Source organism: Macaca nemestrina, chromosome 2 (assembly GCF_043159975.1).
Source record: "Macaca nemestrina isolate mMacNem1 chromosome 2, mMacNem.hap1, whole genome shotgun sequence".
Classification (NCBI taxonomy): Eukaryota; Metazoa; Chordata; class Mammalia; order Primates; family Cercopithecidae; genus Macaca; species Macaca nemestrina.
In genome coordinates, this window is record NC_092126.1 from 61,572,434 (window position 1) to 61,591,440 (window position 19,007).

The window sequence follows — 19,007 nt, forward strand, 5'->3', positions numbered from 1 at the left end:
TTTCTTACCTACTTGTCCCTCCAGTGCCTGTCACCACCACCTGGAAGAAGAAAGACGTGGAAATAAAATAGCAAGTCATTTCTGGAGTCACTAGATACAGCACCTCTGTCATAGATGACAGAACCCTAGCTCAAAAAGCGTGATCTGGAGATAATAATAGAAAGATAACAATATATAGCATTAAAATAAAAACTGTCAAAAGTGAGACCCCTCTCCCATCCAAGTACTAACCAGGCCCAACCCTGCTTGACTTCTGATCAGATCAGACGCATTTAAAGTGGTATGGCTGTAGACACATCGCAACCCTATACTCAGTTTAACATATACCTTGAGTCTGATCATAAATGGCCCTGACGTTAGCTTTTTAATGATTTTGTATTATATTTTAACAATGTGGGCTTACACCTTCTCTGTACCAGGGCCCCTCTTCCATGTTTGAATTGTCCTGAAATATAGGAATCTAAGGGCTTTTATTTTTTCACAATGAAAGCAAATCAGGCTCTTTAAATAATTTAGAAGACTTTCTAGAGACAGTGAGTACTTAATTTCAATAATTAATCTGTACAACAGCTTGCACATTTTTGTTTTCTATTTACAAGGATCTGACACAATTGGCATCTTCAACTTTGTGTAAACAGGGGGAGTGATTGGGAAACTTGTCACAGCAGAGAAGGTGGCTGCTCTGAAATCAATGTTACTCTGTCTGGAAAAGTAATTGCTACCTTTCTCTTTTTAATCCATATGTACATTTGTGTGATACCCCAAATTGACTCTGAAATCAGAATTTTTAACCTCAATTACTGATGTGGTAAAAATAGCTGTAGCTATATTGTCCTGTAGCTGTGAAAGCCCATCACTGCCTCTAGGCTCAGGACCCTCAAAGGGGATCTTGAAAAAATCTTTTTTTCTTTTACTTTCATTTAGCACCAAAGATCTTTAAATGCATCATGACTGAGTCTTTCCTGTGTGCTGTATATGAAGAAATGCAGAAAGCTGGTTTCATCTGGGGCAAGATAAGATATCAGTCACAGAGCCTGGGGCTCCAGGAGTCCTGGCAAAGTTGCCTAAGGCATCTGCAGATACAGTCCTGGGGGCTGTATCCCAGGACCCCTCCTTTGATCTGGTCTTACCCTCAGGCAGCAAGTTCCCCTGACAGCCTGCCTGGAAAATGCTACTTACAGTGCTAACACCCTGGTGTGCTGCCCACCATCAGAGCTTTCTTGTTGCTATAGGATTTCTGGGGTGGGAGGGTGGTGCTGGTGGGAGAAGAATCTACAGCAGCTCTGGACACTCAACATGTTGGGGAGGAGGGAGAATGAGGCTGGCTTAGCCTGAGTCACCCAGAAAGCAGAGCCAAGGCTGAATGGGCTACTGTTTTATTGGAGAGTGCAATCCCAGGGAGCAGGAGTGAAGGACAGGGGAACGACCTGTTGAAGGAGGGAGAACCAAATGCGAGGATTTGAAGATGTGTTATTGAGTTGGCCCACACCCAAGGCAACTGAGTGCCCAGTCCCAAGGGACTGTCCTCTGAGAATCTGAAACCTGAATCTCCTGTGTCTCAGGAATCGATTGTGCCTCATACCCTCAGGCACAGGAGAGGGAAGCGTTTATCTGGCAGCTCCTGTCTCCTACTGGCCAGGCCAATGCCCCCTGGATGAGCTTCAGGGCTGTTCTTCCTGCAGGGGCTTTGAGAAAGACAGTTCTCCTCCAAAGGGGGCTGTAACAGCGGGTGCATGGCACGTCCTGTGAGAACAGAAGAGGATCAGAAAGACAAGACGCACTGAAAGAGATGATTTCCTTTGTCACGGAGCCCTAGTTTACTTTTGCCCTTTAAAGTATTAACCCCTCCCTCCCCACATACGCCTGGGTACCTCTTCATGGGAGAAGAAGCGTTCGTGCTGTATCCGGCCCTGGATACTTTCATGGGAAGTGATTTTTCCAGTTTCTTTTTACTATTTTTTTTTCTATTGAGTTGTCTATCTTTTGGTTATTGATTTCTAGGAGTTTTAAATATATATTTTGGGTAAAAGTCTTTTCAGTTACATGTTACAATAATTTATTTCCTACTCTGTGCCTTACCTTTTCTCTGGCTTAATGGTATATACATATAATTTTTTTTGAGGAATAGAAGTTCTTAATTTTAATATAGTCCAAATTATTGATTTTTCTTTTATGGTCCTACTTTTTGTACCTGGTTTAAGAATATTTCTCTACCTTGGGGTTATAAAGATATTCTGTGTTACCATAGGAAAGCCTTTCCCCTTTAGATCAAATTGATTTGGCCCACTAAAGGGTTTAGTGTTTGTGTGTGTGTCTCACCAGCTCTGTGTGTGTGTGTAAGAAAAACGGAGAAACCTGCTCAAATTTGCATATTGAAAAAATATCACTCTGCTGTTTGGAGAGCAAGGAACACTGGGAGATGAATTAGGAGGCTATTGCTCTAGTCTGGAAGATAGATGAGGAATAGGTGGGTATGTAGGGGGCTAATGAATATGACTTGGTGATGAATTAAATAGGTGGGTGAGGGAGGGCTTAAGGACTACCCATAGCGACTCTTCTGCTGCTGCCAACCAATGCCTTCACCTTTCTTCTGTCTATTATTTCATTGCCTTTTTCTAATCACTTCCTATTTCTTCCATGCCTCTCCTGACTCTACCTTCTTTCTGAGCATCCTTTGGCTTCTGCTCCTGTTGCAAATTACTAAGTCTGCGGGCAGAGCCAAAGAAATTCTCCTAAGACACTGACTGGCCCAGGTAGTCAGCATTATTTCTGTTTGGGTAGGACATCACAGCCAGAGCTCTCATAGGCAGTAGGTCAGCGCACATGTTAGCTTGCTGGGTGGCCCCTTCATTATGGCCAGGGGCTGGTGTCATGGGGTTCATGGAGTTAATGAGCAGTGCACACTTGATGGAGATGAACATTTAGGGTTACTCTGTCTTTAGGGTCTTTCAGAAACACAGTTCCCCTCAGAAGGGGGCTGTGAGTAACAGGTACATGGCATGTCCTATGAGTATGGAAGAGCAGAAGAAGGAGAAGACATACTCAAGAGGGCAAATTTTCTTTTTCACGTCATGTTTTAAAATGTCTAAATTATGAACTTGCTTTCTGAAACACATACTTAGAAATTTCTCATGACTCTAAAACAAATGTGAATAGCAAATGTAATATTTGAAGCTGGCCTCCAACACAGAGAGTTTCATTTATTAATAGTATGCCAGTCAGAGCCTTGGCTCTGAGATATTTTGTTCATGCATAAACCATACATTTGAACTGACAGTACTATTAATGATGGAATGCAGTTATGTATGTTCATGGTAAAAGAGCAAAGTATGTATTTTTGAACCTGATTATATACAAAACAGATTAAAAACAGTAGTTTTAGAAAACAAATATAACCCTTGATTTCCTGTTCAGTAAAACATGTCCATGGGGAGGTCTCTGAAAGCCTTACAGTGAAATATGAGGGGAAGGTGTGGAGTTGCAAGGGGTTTCATTTAAATACAAGGCTCATGTATTAATATTTTCATTGATTTATTTCCCTGCCAATATGTTCTGACATAAATATGGTGATCTATAATGTATCGACCATAAAAGTCAACATTATTTTTAAAGCTGACTCAGGGAAATAAAACCTTATTGTTAGTGCTGATATATACGGTATGTTATCCCGTTGAAAAATTAACCCGTCTTGTCCTGCTCCCGACTGAACTAAATAAGAGGTAAGCACTTGGATGGCTGCTGACCTTTTGTGCATGTTTTGCTCTCTGGCCAGTGTCTGGTTTGCAACGGGATTGGCCCATGATGTGAAGTAAAGGGCAGCACATATTCAACACTCTTCAGAGAAGACTCTGCCAAGAATGACAGCTGATCAGCAGAACTCTTTGCATTTTAGAGGATCAAAAGGCCTGTGAAACTTTTCTGGACACATACCATGGAGCCCATAACCTGTATCGTTGGTGAACAGTGACAAGAGGAGAAGTGGCACAGAGGCCCCAGCTCAGAGGGGAGATGTGGAAAGCATCAGCCGTGGGTGCTCACAGAGAAGAGCCTGAGTCTGGGATGCTAAAGGCAAAGGCTGCGCACCGTGTCTTCTGCACAAACCAACCGCAACAGTGGTGTGGGCTTCAACAAAATAATCACTGTGGAATGAATGAAAATCGAGCCAAGGAGAATTTAATTTAGCGACATAGGAAAGAATGCTAGTGAGACCTGGGGGGATCTGGATGACCTCTCCTCCTACTTGGTTTCAGGACAGTATAAGTTTGGTGAAAATAGCAAAATACTGAGAATTTTTAAGCAAAAGGGAACCCCAGGTGCCAGGCAGGTGTAGTCACTTGACAGATGAAGAGACTGTTAAACCCAACAGGTTAAGTAAATGATTTATCCGTGGTCAAATAGCTGATGAGTGGCTGAGCTGTGTTGAATCCAGATCTCTGGTTCTCTGTCTAGGGCTCTTTCTACTCCACATTATCACTTAGAGCCATGGTTGTACAGCCATGACTGTACACATACATGGAGGATGCACACAGGACCACTTGAATCTGGGTTCTAATCCACCCCTGCACTGCAACTGATCTTGTCAACGCTCCCCATAGCCTCCATGTTGTCAAATTCCATGGAAACTTTCCTGACTCATCTAAACCTCTAATCAGTGTATGCCACAGTTGAGCACTCCTTGAAGCAGTCTCTTCTCTTGCTTTTTCCATTAGTTAGGACTTTCTTGCTGGTGAGAAAAACCCAGGCCAAAGACAGTCAGGCAAAATGATAATCCACTGGCTTATGTACTCAAACTGTCCTGGTGAGGGTGGCTGTAGGTATGGTCTGATGCCAGAGCTCTGATGGTGCTGCCAGGACTACTTTTTGTCTATTTCTCGGCTCCACTTTCTCCAGGTTGGTTCCATTCTCATACGTACTCTACTCTCCCCTCAACGTGACAAGATGGCTGCCTTGGATTCTGCTCTCATTTACTTATGTGCCAACCCAGCAAGAAAAATTATACCTCAGCCAGGAAGTCCTGAGATTAGTACAGATTGGGCCTATTATCTTGTCTTAACCTCTGTGTTCATCCCTGAAGCAACCGCTGTGGCCAGAGTGATGGAATACATTGATTGGCAAAGTCCTTAGTAAAATTCTTCATCCCTAGGACCTATGGGAGAATTAGTCTCACCCAAATCTCATGTATTTAGAGTGAGAGAAAGGCAGTTCCCCTAAAGCATATTTGGGTTTCTGTTACCACAAGAAAGGGACTGAATACTGGGAAGTAAAAACAACAAATGCCCATAACTTCTCTGACATCACACTTTCCTATTATGCCTCCTTTCTCACTCTCTCAGTCTTGCTCATGGTATCACCCTCCTCAACTGGCCTCTGACGTTGGAATTCCTCCGGGTTCGATTGCAAGCCTTCTTCCCTCCTGTGTCTATACTTGCCCCCAAGGCGATTTCATCCAGTGCATTGTGAGAGGAGAAGATTATTGTAGCCCAGGCACTTTGAGTCAACCTTGGTTGAGGTTGTAGTTGAAATTGTAGGCCATATAATTTAATGAGAAATAATATTTAGTGGGAAATCGTGAGAGGAAGAAAGACTGTTGACACAAGTGTATTTGAGAATGTGAAGCACTGAGCTACTCCTTATCTTTTGGAACACAGTTGAGGGATATTTACAAATAGTTACCATAAAGGAACAAAGAATAAAGTATATTAGCTAGATGGGCTAAAAGTCCTGTTAAGGTTAGATCTCTGTATACTTGCTCTTCTCATTGTGAAATTGAATTTCTGGCTGATTTATTTGCTGGAAAGGTAAAGAGATTTTCTGGAATATTTCCCTTCTTTCTTACAGAGGTTTATTGTAATCATCTGTGGAATATAATCTTTGACCATGAGGCTATGGTTACTGCAAAGTTTGTTTTACATATTTGTTGTGGGGAATTGCATTTATTCACTTTGCGTGTGTTATAAGACATTGTATTTATTAGAGTATGTCCAGGATAGGAGATTCGATTCATGTACTTAGGCTGCTATGTGCCCACCAGCACTGCGAATGACATCACCAACTTTATTCCTCAACTCCTTTTCCATGTAAATTCATAAACCCAATTTCTAGTCAGAAACCATGAAGCCACTTTGTCTTGGTTTTTCTCATTATAGATTTATTTGAGAAAAAATAAGCTTGTGATCCTAGAAAAACAGTTTCTAAATAGTATAGGAAACTTCCTTTCTTCACACCATTTATGTCTTGACAAACCCCTAATTCATATCTATAGCTCTGTTCTGTGCTCTGAGCGCCAGACTCATATATAAAATTGCCTGCTTAGCACCACCTGGATACTTTACAGATTTCATTGACTTAATGTGGTCACAAGTGAACTCCTAATTTCCTCTATTTTTCCTCCCACCAAATTTGCCCCTCTACTCAACATTCTTCGTCATTTTAGTAAATGGCACTCTTACGTATCCAGTCATTCAAGCAAAAATCCTAGAAATCATTCTCTATTTTTCTCTTTTTCCTTCTCTCACATCAGTCCATCACAAAGTCCTTTCAAATATCTGTTAAACCATCCACTTCTGTTCACTCACTGCATCACCTTGGTCTTTGCCACTGTGACCTCTTGCATGGCCCACTTCAATTCTACTCCTCACTGGCCACCATGCCCGCTTCTATCGTATTTCGTGCACAGCAGCAAGGTTCATAGAAATGAAGCACAAGTCAGATCATATGCCCTTCTAAGCTTCCTATTGTTCTTTGGAATAAAATGCAAATGTCTTCCCATAGACTACAAGGTTCTGTGTCATCTTTTTCTTGCCACATTCCAACCTTGTCTTGTCTACTTTACTTTTCAGTTGTGGGGACACACCCACACCGGCTGCCTGCAGTATATGAGGTGAGGTATGAGTTGGAAATAGAACACATAGACACACAGACACACACACAGACACACACAAACCCCACCCTTATTGGTATAGTCAAGGCCCAGAAACTTCTGAGAAAAAGGATGGCCACAGAGGATGGGAGCAGATGCAGCATATTTTCATAGAGCTTTTTTCTCATTGCTAATTCCTCATTGAGATGTCTGTGCTGAGCAAAATGGGTCTTGCTGGTTCTAAGAAACAGCCAGATTTTTGCTGTACCCCAAGTCTTTTATATGTAAGACACACATCAAGACTTAGCTTAACATTCTGTGTACTGTCCTCTTACACTTACCTGATTTGAACCAAATTCAGCATCAGCCAAATGACATCCTTGTTGGAAGAGAGTCAATATTCAATTATGTAGGAAAAATATTTCTGCCTCTAGCTTTCCAGAATTTATTTTATTTTATTTTTATTAATTTTAAAAATTTTTAGTAGCTTTTGGGGGTACAAGTGGTTGTTGGTTACATGGATGAATTGTATAGTGGTGAAGTCTGACATTTTAGTGACTCCATCACCTTAGTAGTGTACATTGTACCCAATATGCAGTTTTGTTATCCCTCCCCTCCCATTTCCCTTCTGAGTTTCCAAAGTCCCTTGTCACTCTGTATGCCTTTGTGTACTCATAGTTTATGGGTAAACTCACTTATAAGTGAGAGCATACAGTACTTAGTTTTCCATTCCTGAGTTACTTAAGTTGAAATAATGCCTCCAGCTCCTTCCAAGTTGCTGCAAAAGATACTATTTCTTTCCTTTTTATGGCTTAATAGTATTCCATGGTGTATATATATCACATTTTCTTTAACCACTCATTGGTCAATGGGCACTTAGGTTGGTTCCATATCTTTGCAGTTACGAATTGTGCTGCAATAAATGTACATGTGCAGGTATCCTTTTGAAATATTTGCTTCTTTTCCTTTGGGTAGGTACCCAGTAGTGGGATTGCTGGATCGAAAGGTAAACTTACTTTTAGTTGTTTAGGAAATCTCCATACTGTTTTTCATGGAGATTGTACTAATTTACACTCCCACTAGCAGCATATAAGTGTTCCTTTTCACCACAACCATGCCCACATCTACTATTTTTTGGCTTTTTAATATTTTTTTGACTTTTTACTCTTCCAGGAGTAATGTGGTTTTAATTTACATTTCCCTGATGTTTAACATTTTTTCATACATTTGTTGATCATTTGTATATATATCTATCTTCTTTTGAGAAATATCCATTCATGTCCTTTGTCCACTTTTTTGGTGGGATTATTTATTTATTTCTTGCAGATTTGTTTGTGTTTCTTGTAGCTTCTGGATATTAGTCCTTTGTCGGATACAGTTTGCAAATATTTTCTCCCATTCTGTGGGTTGTCTGTTTACTCTCATGATTATTTCTTTTGCTGTACGAAAGCTTTTTAGTTTAATCAGGTCCCATTTACATATTTTTGTTTTTGTTGCATTTGCTTTTGGGGTCTTAGTTATGACTTCTTTGCCTAGGGCAATGTCCAGAAGAGTTTCTCCTATGTTATTTTCTAGAATTTTTATGATTTCTGTTCTTAGATTTAAGTCTTTGATCCATCTTGACTTGATTTTTGTATAGGTGAGAAATAGGGATCCAGCTTTATTCTTCTATGTGTGGCTAGCCAGTTTTCCAAGCACCATTTATTAAATAGGCTATCCTTTCCCCAATTTATATTTCAGTATGCTCTGTTGAAGAAATATTTAGTTTACTTCCAGGTTCTCAATTATGTTCTATTGGTCTATGTGTCTACTTTTATGCCAGTACCATGCTGTTTTGGTGATTATAGCCTTGTAGTATAATTTGAAGTCTGATAATGTGATACATCCAGATTTATTTTTTTTCTTAGCATTGCCTTGGCTACTTGGGCTCCTTTTTGGTTTCATATGAATTTAAGGATTTTTTTTTTTCTGTGAAAAATGATATTGGTAGTTTAATAGGAATTGCATTAAATCTGTAGATTGGTTTGGGCAGTGTGGTCATTTTTTACAATATTGATTCTTCCAATCCATGAGCATGGAATGTATTTCCATTTGTTTGTGTCATCTATGATTTATTTCAGCAGTGTTTTGTAGGTTCTCCTTGTAGAGATCTTTCATCTCCTAGGTTAAGTATATTCCTAGGTATTTTATTTTATTGTTTGCATATGTTGTAAAAGGGATTGAGTTCTTGATTTGATTCTTAGCTTGGTCATTGTTGCTGTATAGCAGTGATACTGATTTGTGTACATGGATTTTCTAACCTGAGACTTTACTGAATTTGTTTATCAAATCTAGGAGTCTTTTGGAGGAGACTTTAGGGTTTTCTGGGTATACAATCATACTATCAATGAACAGTGTTAGTTTGACTTCCTCTTTTTCAATTTAGATGCCCTTTATTTCCTTCTCTTGTCTAATTGCCCTGACTAGGTCTTCCAGTACTATGTTGAATATAAATGGTGAAAGTGGGCATCCTTGTCTTGTTCCAGTTCTCAAGGGGAATTCTTTCAACTTTTCCCCATTCCATATGGTGTTGGCTGTGGGTTTGTCATATATGGCTTTTATTATTTTGAGGTAAGTCGCTTCTATGCCTAGTTTGTTGGGGGTTTTTATCATAAAGGAATGCTGGAGTTTAATGAATGCTTTCTCTGCATCGGTTGAGATGATCACATGGTTTTGGTTTTTAATTCTGTTTATGTGATGTATCACATCACATAATGTATACACATTGACTTGTGTATGTCAAATTATCCGTGCATCCCTGGGAAGAAACTCAATTGATCATGGTGTATTATAATTTTGATATGCTGTTGGATTTGGTTAGCTAGTATTTTGTTGAGGGTTTTTGCATCTATATTCATCAGGGATATTGGTCTGTAGTTTTCTTTTTTGTTATGTCCTTTCCTGGTTTTGGTATCAGGATGATACTAGCTTCATAGAATGAATTAGGGAGAATTCCCTCTTTCTTAATCTTTTGGAATAGTCTTAGTAGGATTGGTACCAGTTCTTCTTTGAATGTTTGGTGGAATTCAGCTATGAATCTATCTGGTCCTGCATTTTTTTTTGTTGTTGGCAGTTTTTTATATATTATTATTACCAATTCAATCCTACAAGTTGTTATTCATCTGTTCAGGGTTTCTATTTCTTCCTGATTTATTCTAGGAGGGTTGCATGTTTTCAGGATTTATCCATTTCCTCTAGATTTTCTAGTTTGTGTGCATAAACCTATTTATGGTAGTCTGAAATGATCTTTTGTATTTCTGTGGCATCAGTTGTAATGTCTCCAGTTTTATTTCTGATTGATTTTATTTGAATCTTCTCTCTTCTTTTATTGGTTAATCTAGCTAATGGCCTATCAATTTTGTTTATTCTTTCAAAAAATCAACTTTTTGTTTCACTGATCTTTTGTATTTTTCTTGTTTCAAGTTCATTTATTTCTGCATTTCTTGTAGGGCTGATCTGGTAGTGACAAATTCCCTCAGCATTTGTTTGTTTGAAAATGCCTTTATTTCTCCTTCATCTATGAAACTTATTTTTGCTGGATGCAAAATTTGTGGCTGACAGTTATTCTGTTTAAGGAGGCTAAAGATGGGATCTCAGTCCCTTCTGGCTTGTAAGATTTCTGCTAAGAAGTTTGCTGTTATTCCAATAGGTTTTTCTTTATAGGTTACCTGATTATTTTGGCTCACTGCTCTTAGAATTCTTTTCTTCACGTTACTTTAGATAGCTTGATGATAGTATGCCTTTGTGATGTCCTCTTTGAAATTTATCTCCCCGTTCTTTGGGTTTCTTGTATTTGGATATCTGAATTTCTATCTAGCAAGGCCAGGAAAGTTTTTTTCAATTATTCTTTCAAATAAGTTTTCGAAACTTTTTGTTTTCTCTTCTCCCTCAGGAGCACCAATCATTCTTAGGTCTGGTCTTTTTACAAAGTCCCATATTTCTTGGAGACTTCATTCGTGTCTTTTTTCTTTATTTTCATCTGATTGGGTTAATTTGAAGGCCTTGTCTTCTAGCTCTGACTTTCTTTCCTCTCCTTGTTTTAGTCTATTTTTAACACTTTCCCCTGCATTTTGTAATTTCCTAAATATGTCTTTCATTTCCAGAAGTTCTGATTGATTTATCTATAAAATGTCTGTCCTTTTAGAAAAATTTTCATTCATATCTTGAATTGTTTTAAAAATTTCTTTAGGTTGGTTTTCACCTTTCTCTGATATCTCCTTGAGTAGCTTAATAATTAACCTTTTGATTCTTCATCTGGTATTTCAAAGACTTCATCTTGTTTTGGATCCATTGCTTTAGAGCTGGTGTGATCTTCTGTGGGTGTTATAGAACCCTGTTTTGTCATCATAACAGAATCATTTTTCTAGTTCCTTCTCATGTGGGTAGACTATTTCTTTTAATTATTATGAATTTATTTTTGATTTTACTTTTTAAAAAAAATTTCTTTTTTCCCTCTTAAGGAGGCGACTTTAATATTTATAGTTTATTGTAGCCTAATTTGGCTCTTGGTGCTTTCATGGGTGAAGACTTTTTATGCGTTCCTTGATTATAGACATTCGATGGCTTTCTCAGATGCTGGTTGTAGCAGCATTGTGCTCGGTGTGTGAGTAAGCTCATTGTCTCCTATAGGGTTGGAATGGCAGAGGTCTCTTGAAGCTTATCTTATCCCTCCATGGTGGGCACGTATTTATGGTTTTTTTCCCCAGTATTTTATTTACTCTTTTTATTTACTGGGTTGAATAGTTCAGGCTTCAGGCCAGTAAGGGAGGTGTTCCTGGGTAGAAACCTGTTGTGGCTAAAGTAGGTGAGTGAATGCAATACTCAGTGGTGGGCAGAGATCCTAGCCTTGACACAGGTGACTTGGGGAGCTCTTAGTGAAATACACTGAGGTCTTATCATGGGGAAGGGTGGGAACCACCTCAGATCCTCTGCCAGTCCAGTAGGAAAGCAGTCTGCCTTTCAGACACACTTCCGTCCCAGTGTTAATGCTATTCAGAGCACAGATACGTCTTTTCATTTGTGGTAATGTTGATGTTCCAAGTAGAGAGAAGTTGTGACTCTAACTCTCATGCAAGCTCCACCTGTGGAACACCCTGAAAAGTGTTCCAGAAAGGCTGTCTATAGCCGCACCCATACCAAACTCCCATGGGAGAAGCCCTAGCTATGTCTGCAGTGGTGGATGAGGGGAAAGAAGTCCCCTTCTCCAAGACCCGTCATGAGCACCAGGGTTGCCTGACTGTTGGGGTAGAGCTGTAGACTTCTGAGCCCAGAGCCCAGCACTGCAGCTGTGCCTCTGATCAAAGAAACTTTCTAGTAGCAGACAGATCTGAGACTCAAGGCCTGCTGTCCAGATTCTTTTGTCCCATGGGGTATTCACTTGTTGTGGCACACTCCCTCTTCCCCTAGGAGTAGGAGTCCCTGAGAGTCACATTACTGTTAATGCTGCTACTCCTCTGGGTCTAGCTGCCCAGTGCGGCTGCCTCACTCTAGGCTGGTGCTGGGGAATGTCTGCAAGGGATCTTGTGATGTGACCTGCCTCAAGTCTCCCAGTAGTGGGTACCAGCACCAGGTCTGATGGGGGTGGCAGGGGAGTGACATAGACTCTGTGAGAGTCCTTGGTTATAAATAGCCTCAGGGCATTGGTTTTCTCAAGTGCCAGTTGTAGCAGTAATGAACTGATCATCTGAGCAGACTCAGGACCTCCTGATTATCCAGGGTATTGCAGGCAATGGTCATAGCTGAGGTCACACACAAGTTTTCTCCTTCCTGGCTGCAGGGTTATTCTAGATGGAGATACTCTCATGAACTGTGTCTATTAGCCTCCAGCCAGGAGGTGGCACTTGCAAAAGAACACCAACTGTAGTAGTAGCAGTAGGATTTGTGTTTGCCTTATGTTACCCAGGGGAGGTATTCTGGTGTCTCAGGTGATGGATGGGGCTATAGTGCTCCTAAAAGTTTTTATCCCTAAAAATTTTTGTCCTTTGTATTAAGCTACTAGGATGGGTAGAAGGGCAAAGCCAGGTGGGGACTGGGTCAGGCAGGTCTGTCCTCTGGTTCCCTAAGTGCAGGTCAAGCAGCAGCCCATGGGGGGGTTAGGACAGTGGTTCTCTGGTCACTGGGGGTAATGTTCTAGGAAGGAGCATAGTTGCCTGTGCTGTACAGAAGAGCTTGTGCAGGGAGTAGTGAGTAGCAGAAGGAGTAAGCCCATCCAACTCCACACACACGGGAAGGCAGGTCTCTCACTTGCAGTGTTCCATTAGCAGCCGCTAGCTAAGTTCCAAGTAATCTACACTCAAAACTCAAAAGTGCTCCAGGCCATAAGCCTTCAGGAGAGACAGTAACAGACTTTCAGGCCATACCAATGGCCCTCCCAGTCTGTCTGCAAAGCTGGGGCACCCAGCTTCTGCACTCATGACTGTAGCACACTTCCCACTTTCCACCTGGTTCTGGCCAAGGGAGTTTGTCCCCACTTGAGATTATACGGTGAATTTTAATTGGGAGCTTCTCTTAACCTGTGACTGCCGCCTGAGTTAGCCAGCAGACTTCTGTGAGGTCTTCCGTGTTTAGAATCAGAAATGGCTTCCCCTAGTCCATGCTGGAGACTGGAGATGCCCACAAGGCTCTTCCCACTGCTGTTCCTACTTTTACATTATCTACTGCTCCCTAAATCAGTACTGAGTAGGGTTAAGGCCTTCCCCTGTGGATTGCATTGCCAGGTTTCTCAGTAGGGGTGTGTATCCTGGAGGCAGTTTTCCCCCTTCTCACACTCTGGGGACTTATGGCTTTGCCTGAAGCCTGCCATGTGTTTCAAAGGGTGTGTGTGTGTGTGTTTTTTTTTTTTTTTTTTTTTTTTTTTTTTTCAGTTTTCCTGTTCCTTCATTGTTTCTTTGAATAAAGTTCACAATGTGAATCTCTACATACTATTTTGTCTTTCCAAGTGGGAGAGGCATGCTAACACTTAGTTCTAAGTTTGGGCCACTCCTTTGGGGGTTAAGACTTCTCTGAGGCCCTACATGTAGGACACCAATTATGTTGATGAAAAGAGCCAAAATCTGCCACTCTCTGTACCACATGCTGCTCCATGCCCAAGGACTCTGAGGTGGCATTGTCTACAATGGCCCCACAGAGCACAAGTGTACAGGCCTGAGCAGTCTTGATGGGGGTGACAACCTTGGCATCTCCAGGCTCCCCATGGGCATGTGACCCCCACATCTAGCTTAGGCACCAGGGGGAGGAAGGCGTGCCTCTTGCGTCTGTGGGAGGAGGTGGGCACTTTACTTAGGCTGACAGGGGTGCAAGTGGAAGTGGCCTAGCTATTGCTCCTCCATTTCTCTGACTCCCAGCTGCCCCCACCTCTCCACCCAGGGCTCCCTGCATGTCTGACACCACCACCTCCTTCCAACCATGGTACTGGTCCCCTCTTCCCTCCCTGGCTGCTGTAGAGCCCTCCAGGCAGTGGTGGCAAACTTTACATAACAGGAAGCCGCTAGCAGCCTGTTGCAGGGAACACTCAAGGATCCAAGCCTGCTGGGTGCCCCAGCCCCTCCGCAGCCTGCCGCATGTGCCACCTAACCAGTCCCTGCGTCCTGATGCCCACAAGTGTACCTATGCAACCCAGCAGGACCGCATGGTGACAGCTAGCTTTCTAGCATTTTAGACAGTCTGTTTCTCCATAGTTTACTCCATGACTCTGATTCAGTCTTGGTTATTCTGATGCTGAGTTTGGTCTTAGGACCCCAATCACAAGTTCATTTTCCTAAAAGCCTATCTGTTCCCTGAATATGTAATGCTCTTTCATGCCCAGAGTCTCTGCAGTTTCTGTCCCCACTGCTTGGAACATACTTTTTCCAGCTCTTTCTCTACATGGCAGAATTCTTCTTATCCTTCAGATCTTAGCTAAAATGTCATGCTCTGAGAGAGCTTTTTACTGTCTAAAAAACAATTTGTGCTGTAATTTCTTACTAAAGAAACTTCTTCACTTTACATTTTTCACAAAATCTATGTTTAGGTATTATTTTGCTTGATTTTTATCTGTCTCACCCACTAGAATATAAATTGAGACCAGGGACCCTGTCTGTCTTATTTTATATGTCCTTGGCCCTAACAGTACGTTGCACATATGGGCACTTAGCTGAATGAGAGACTGTCCTGTTTACCATCTAGGAAGGGAGGGAGACAAGTGGCCTGCTCTGCTGGGAGTCCTGCTGCCTCTCCCACCCAGCAGGATTGCTGGATTTATGCAGACAATGACCACTGACTTCTGAAGCAGTGATTATTGGTGACTACCATCATGGATGGGCATAAAGAAAAATAGCTTGAGCCTTCCGCCCTCGAGGTCTTGGCTTTTGGTGTGTTTGCCTTCTCTATTTCTCCACCTCTCTAGCTTCCTTTCCAGAAGCAAGGTATATCTATGAGCAGATGTTGAGACAGAACATCTGAATTGCATGTTCACAGATCTTGATTCCTTTGAAATGAGATGTGTGTTCTTGAGGAGGATAAGGGAAAAACACCTATTAGTGATCTTGCAGCCAACTTTTCACACAATGGTTAGAAGGAAAGTTTTGTGTGATGTGGAAGTTAAGACATCAAATAAAAAAATGAGTGAATTATGGCTTGTCTTCATCTTAAAAAACACTGTGTTGGATTGGTCTCTTTACTCACAATTTTATAGGAGTTGCTTTGTGATGACTAATCAAGTATTTTTGCTGTTATTGCAGTTCACTGGGAACTGTAGCAGTCAGCTTTTACTAGGTATTGCTGTAATAACAAAGAACCCTAAAATCTTAATGGCTCACAACAGCAAAGGTTTCTTTCTCATTTACAATATGCCACCTGTGAGTCAGTCTCAACTGTTTTCCATGTTTCTTCTTTATCCTGGGATCCAGGTTGAAGGAACAGTCCCTATTTGGGACATATTAATCTTATAGCAGAGGGAGAAAAGAGAGATAAAGGAAACATAAATGGCTTTAAAAGCTTTTGCTTATAAGTGACATGCTTCAATTCCACTCACATCATTGGCCAAAGCAAGTCACATCTTCAAACCTGACATCAGTGGGGCAGTGTACTCTTCTCACACAGAGGCAGAGCACAGGATTGAGAATGTTAATATAATCTTCCACAGGACCTTTCTAATGAAGACCCAAGGTACAGCTGCTGAAAAATTTTGGCAACTTTTTTTTTTTTTTGGAGACAGAATTTTGGTCTTTTTGCCTAGGCTGGAGTGCAATGGCATGATCTTGGCTCACCACAACCTCTGCCTCCTGAGTTCAAGCCATTCTCCTGGCTCAGCCTCCTGAGTAGCTGGGATTATAGGCATGCACCACCACACCCAGCTAATTTTGTATTTTTAGTAGAGCTGGTCTTGAACTCCTGACCTCAGGTGATCCACCTGCCTTGGCCTCCCAAAGTGCTGGGATTACAGGCATGAGCCACCACGCCTGACCTGGCAACTTCAATGCATAAAAATTAAAGAAAAAAATAATGAATATCTTTAATTATGATGTATTGGCTTTATGCATAAGCCATATAATGCAGGACAAAGAGCATGAAATGGAGAATTTGGAGTCTTTGTATGCCAAAATAGTTCACTGTGTGAGCTGGGTCAAGACATTTATTATAGCTAGGCTCCCATTTCTGCGAAACAGGTAGGTTATATGAGATGATCTCCAAGTTCCTTACAAATCGAAGATGTCTATGTTCCTCTGATTCTAAGTGCTTGCTGTGCTGGTAAGTCTAAGTGACAATGTTGAGGGCTCAATTTGCAGAGCCTCTTAGGGCTTCTAGAAGGTTTGTAGGCAGGCAGTGAGATCTAAGACCTTTACCCTTAGTTGGCATTGGATGGGATGGATCCTGTACTTAATTTCTTCCCACTGAAGCCTTGCCACTTGCTCACATGGGGCTGCTGTTCAGTTTAGAAGGATTTTTCATTCTCAGTTCTCTTAGCCGAAGGGCAAGTTCTGACAAGGTAGCTGTTTCAGTATTGTCAATGAGTGATAATTTTAAAAAGCAGCGGTAAGACGTGAATGAAAATCTTGACTCCAGCCTGGCCCTAAATTGTTAGTTTTTGAAAAGATTTTTTTTTTTTTAATTAGATGTTGAAAATCTCATCCATCTGCGGCTAATTCTGTATAACTCTTGATGCTGGATGAGCCTCAGGGGTTTGGGAAACTTGTTCAGTGAGATGCTAACCTGAACCTGTCAAGATTTTCTTTTGTCAGTACATCTATTCTCATTTTCCCTTGCTATTTAGGTCTACTTGACATGTATCTTAAATTAGAAACACTCAGCTCTTTCAACCAGATTTTCAGCTTAAATCAGACCCTGCAGAACTTCAGCCACTAAATAAAAAACTGGACCAACTTCTGGTAGATTTCTACATGCCCATTTTTCTTCATCTCAACTTACATGATTTCATATATAATCATGTGCTGCAGAACGATGTTTCGATTAATGACAGACTGCATATGTGACAGTGGGGCCATAAGATTAAAATGGAGCTGAAAAACCACTGTCTCCTGTGATGTCTTGATGATCCTGATCCTGTGTAGGCCTAGGCTAATGTGTGTGTTTTTGTTGTAGCTTTTAACAAAAATGTTTTAAAAATTAAAAAACAAACAAACAAACAAAAAAACGAGCCAGGCATGGTGGCCCATGACTGTAATCCCAGCACTTTGGGAGGCCGAGATGGGTGGATCTCTTGAGTCCAGGAGTTTTGCAACATGGCAAAACCCTGTCTCTACAAAAAATAAAAAAAAAATCATGGTGGTGTACATCTGTAGTCCCAGCTCCTTGAGAGACTGAGGTGTGAGGATTGCTTGAGTCTGGGAGGCAGAGGTTGCAGTGAGCCGAGATCACGCCACTGTACACCAGCCTGGGCCACGGAGCAGGACTCTGTCTCAAAAAAAAAAGACACTTATAGAATGAGAATATAAAGGAAGAAAATGGTTTTTGCACAGCTGAAGAGTGTTGCTTGTGTTTTAAGCTGTGTTATTATGAAAGTCACAAAATTTAAAGCATTTAAAAGTTTATAAAGCAAAAAGTTACAGTAAAGCTAAGGTTAATTTATCATTACAGAAAAAAATTTACAAATGAATATAAAAATAAATAAATACATATTGTAGCCTAAGTGTATGGTGTTTATGAAGTCTACAGTAGTGTACAGTTATGTCCTGGGTTTTTACATTCACTCACCACTCACTCACTGACCCACCCAGGACTACTTCCAGTCCTGCAAGCTCCAGTCATAGTAACAGCCCTAAAGAGGTGTACCATATTTTGTCTTTTATTCTGTATTTTTACTAGACCTTTTTAATGTTTAGATACGGTTAGACCCACACACTTACCGCTGTGTTACAATTGCCTACAGTATTCGGTACCGTAACATGCCGTACAGGTTTTCAGCGCAGGAGCAATGGAATATTACGTGTAGCCTAGATGTGGAGTAGGCTACATGGAATACCATTTGAGTTTGTGTAAGTACAATCTATGATGTTTGCACAATGACACAATCACCTAATGATATGTTTCTTAGAACACGTTCCTGTCATTAAGTGACATATATCTGTGTTCTCAAATGTGTGTCCTGAAAGTGCTGCTATTCTCTGTGACGTGAAAATATCATTGTCATTGTTGTTATGATTAGCAATTAGAATACTAATTTAATTTAATAGACTACTTTCCTCCAATATGTTAAAACATTTTCCATAAATATTATCCCTTGGGGAAGCTCTCACACTTGTGCATCAGGAGATAGATAAACACAAGGGTATTTACTGCAGTATTGTTTGTAATCAGAGAAAAGGTGGGGGATACCCTAATATTCAACAATAGGAGAGTTGATAAATATATTGTGCTATAACCATACAATACTGCTACAGCATTTAAATGAAATGAAATAGAACTACATGTATTAATATGAATATATCTCAAAAACATGTTGAGTGAAAAAAGCAAGTTGCAGAATTATACATACAATATGAAACCAATTACATACTATATAAAACACAGAGACTACATGTTAACATATAGATACACACTTTTTAAATAAAAGTAAAAATAAAATATGCAGGAAGGATACACAACAATTTTGGTATAATGGTTACCTCTAGGG